Genomic DNA, 3584 nt, shown 5'->3' with positions numbered 1-3584 from the left:
AAAATGGCTCATCATACGTCGTAGTTCAGAGTCGTGGATGAATATCTAGCAGAAGCAGCGAGGTCGCGCTCTGCCCATGTATTAATATCTGTCGTGGCGCCCGTCGCTGCCTCCTCGGCAAATTGAATTAGAAAAGCAAACAGAGCAGTTGTTGAGCTCTGCAGGCAGACGGCAGCTAAAACACTAACTATAGCCGGCCACGTTACTCCAATACAGCCGACATTAATCACTGAAAAAGAGAGATTTCTGAATCTTTAGGGAGTCCGGCTTTCTCGCCTCGGCAACTTTAGACAAAGTCACTAAAGTATAAAAGTCCCAGTCCAAGTAAATTAGTCAAATCGTCAGATTACTTACTGAATTTTTCCTTTCGATCTTCCCAGATTGCATCTTAAACCCTGACGCACGTGACGAGACCTTCGGTCTTCGGTCCTACGTCGCACTTTAAAGACGACCAGAGACCAAGACGACCTTCCATAGCTTTCTGACAGCGTCATAAATGTGGGGCGATCGTGACGCTGCTGCGACCTACATAACTCATGTTTTTATATTTATTGGTTTGTATGTATTTGACCAGCATTTTGCAAAAGCCATTACCCAAATGGGGACGACTTGAATCCCACTTAAACCACAGCGAGCACAGATTGAATCTCTTTCCAAGGCGTCTCACTACGAGGGGATGCTGTCGGTCTGCGGCGGCAGCGACGGCTCATCTTTTTCTCTTGACCTCCTAATCCCGTGCAGACGCCCCCGTCCTGGGATCTGTTTTCCAAAGCCGGGGGTCTTTCTCCCGCACCAGCAGCTGAGGGGGATTTTCTCTGCTTCTTCTCCACTCGACCCTCCGATTCACATCTCGTGGCCTCGTCACGGTCCGACCTCAGCGCAGATATTAGCTGCCCCCCACTCCCCCCCCCCCCCGAAGCCGGCGGGCCGCCTGTTGGGGGGCCGCGCTCGTCTCCACAGACCCAATTATAATCCCAGCTGTTCCGAGACCTTCCAGTGACATTCGTGGGCTTTCGGATCAGAAGCAATTAGAGTGTCTGTGCAGCGGGGTCAGTCCGATCGGCCACGTCGCGCATGATAGTCCTCCGCTCGATCGGCCGGATCATTAAGACCACCGACAGGTGAATAGATTTAGGGTCAAGTGAAAACAACAAAACGTTCTCGTTGCGTTTTGGCGGGGGGGGGGGGGGGGGGGGACTTGTTGACGCAACAACGGTGCTCAGAGCCACTGAAGTCACAGGTTTTCGAAAACACTCAGACTCCATCGGACGGGTGAAAACGACACTTTCTGAAAACGCTCGAGACCCCGTCTCCTTGACGTCTTCGTAATGACTACTTCTCCTGCACGCGCTCAGTAGAGCCATTCAGAACAACATTTCCTCCATGGTGTCATGACTCCCAGACCATATCGTGCCTGGGACTTAGTGGTTTTATTTTGACAGTCACCGTAATAACAATCCAACTTGATACTTCAACGTCCCGACACCCTCCTCCTGTATCGTGTCCAGCCGATGTCGTGTTCTTGGAATAACGACTTTGTGTGGATGAAGAGTCGACCCCTGAAGCCCGTCGTCGCTCAGCGGCGACGTCCCGCAAACACGAAGGCCACAAACCTCTGCTGTAATGAGTTTGGCAACGGAGACGCTGTAACAGAAAACCGCCGGGAGGATTTCCAGTGGCTTTGTTGTTAACATTGTTTGCCGGTTGATGGCTTGTCGTCAGCGGTGTGATTCTGTGTCAGATTGTCTTAAGCAGCATTGTAACCGGTTATCAGAACACACTGGTGGCTCCATACAGAACGTACCCAATGGAAGAGCGTGAATCCATCATTTCAAGACAGATTGCACAAGTTGGTTTGATCTCTTATGTCAAAACTTTAAAGTTTTTCTTTTGTTGTGGTGCAGACAGTACGTGATGAAAATGTCTATGTTTTCACACTTACTCCTGAAAATGAGGACAATCTTAACATAAAGCCAATTTTAACAATACAAAAACATAAAAACATGTGTTCCTCAAATCATCTTATTTGAGTGCGGATATTGTCTAATAACGCAAAATATGAAAACAGTAAGTGCAGTTCCTTTAGAAGTGGACCCTGGGTTGGTAGTTTGACACCGCTGATCAATACCACGATCGAGTGGCGATGAAGACGATCCCAGCTGACGGGGGGCGGACACAGGCTACATCCTGAAGAAGGTCACCAGTCCTTTCACACTTACGGCCAATTTGAATTTAAAGTGGGCGGCGTTGCTCGGTCGGTAGAGCGGTTGTCTCCCAATCGGAAGGTTGCCCGTTCAATTCCCACCTCCTGCTGTCCACATGCCGAAGTGTCCTTGAGCAAGACACTTAAACCCAAAATTGCTCCCGATGGACTCACAGTGCCTTGCATGACGCCGAAGCCTCCATTGGTGTATGAATGTGGTAAACGATTCGTGGACTGCTCACACAGGAGGATAGTGGAGAATTATCACCAGCTTTCAAAAAGAACATGCAAATATATAAAAATATTAAAAAAAAGTATCAGAAGAATCTCATGTTTACACTAAATCCAGGTGAAGTCCAGTCCAGAGGTTTTTTCCCCGATATTCTTGTAACATTCATGCAAATCCAGTTTGATTCCAAGATGAAACATTTCGCTAATTTGTGTTCATTTCTGCGTCAGTTGGTGGCAGAATTTCATTTGGTTGCAGGTTTGATTCCCTTTCTCTTCCTCTCCACGTGCCGACGTGTCGTCGTGCGAAGCACCTGCGTGGCCGAGCCGCCGGTGGATTTCCCAGAAATATTACGGTCAGTATGGGAAAAGGAATTAATAAGGTCCAGATAGTTAAAGGTTCATTAATTGAATCGAGGCAGATTGACTCGCTGCAAAGACGCTTTTTACACAGAACAGATTTGATCGTGAAGAGACCAGAACCAGTGTATCAAACCGTTTCCATGAATAAACGTCAAAGTTTGAGTTGGACGTTGACCATCAGCCCAAACGCTGGTTTGTGTGTGTGTGTGTGTGTGTGTGTGTGTGTGTGTGTGTGTGTGTGTGTGTGTGTGTGTGTGTGTGTGTGTGCGTGTGTCGGACTCGACCCTGCACAGACAGCCGATGCCAGAATTTGAGGAACGCCCTAACAGACCTAATCTTCCCTGATCCCAGAAAATGAGGCCCGCTGCGTCGCGCCCGTAAGCCTCTAATCTGTCGTCTTTAGCATTCATTGCTTTTTAAATGGACAGTCTGCAGCATCACAATTGAAACCATTTAAAAGTGACACAATACGGCTATACATAGACAGTTTCAAATACAAAACGGACATACTTGACCGTTCCGAGGCGGCGTAGGAGCCGCATCTCCAAATATGGGAGAAGAAGCGCGTCCCGCCGCCGCGTATAAAAACCCGCGGGAGGCTGTGGTTGGACTGACGTATGTTTTCAGCTCACAGGGGTCGTTTCATCCCAAAGCTCTGAGACGTTGGTGGGATTCCAGCAACTTTCAGTTTTATCCTGCAGAACTCATGTAAGTACGAACTCCAGACAAAGTTTTCCCTTCTCACCTGCAGGAGTTTGATTTGTCTGTCGTCGTCCTGCAGCTCGACGAA

Source organism: Lipophrys pholis (genome assembly GCF_963383615.2).
Source record: "Lipophrys pholis genome assembly, chromosome: 19".
Lineage (NCBI taxonomy): Eukaryota > Metazoa > Chordata > Actinopteri > Blenniiformes > Blenniidae > Lipophrys > Lipophrys pholis.
The sequence above is the reverse complement of the archived record's forward strand: the minus strand, read 5'-3'. Positions refer to the sequence as shown.